This window comes from Sinocyclocheilus grahami, unplaced genomic scaffold, assembly GCF_001515645.1.
Source record: "Sinocyclocheilus grahami isolate Dianchi unplaced genomic scaffold, SAMN03320097.WGS_v1.1 scaffold6560.1, whole genome shotgun sequence".
Classification (NCBI taxonomy): domain Eukaryota; kingdom Metazoa; phylum Chordata; class Actinopteri; order Cypriniformes; family Cyprinidae; genus Sinocyclocheilus; species Sinocyclocheilus grahami.
Genome location: NW_015510928.1, coordinates 6177 through 6497, shown reverse-complemented (window position 1 = coordinate 6497; position 321 = coordinate 6177).

Below are 321 nucleotides of genomic sequence, written 5' to 3'. Positions count from 1 at the left end.
TAGGGAAAGAAATTATAGATCAATATTCCTATGAAATATGAGATACTCTTATGAAAATGTTGCAACGTTATTACTCCCATAATAACACTTCTTTTTCATGATGGTTTGCCCCAAGAACACATTAACATGCAAATTAGATGCAGTGTATAGATACATGCAAACATGCAAATTAGATGCAGTGTATAGATACATTGAATAAAATGGGAATATTAATTTATGGACATTTTACACACGTGTTGCATAAAGTAAAATAGTATATCAAATCATTCTGTTATTTCTTTCATAACATAGTTGAGAATCATCTTTGTACAAAGTTTGGCT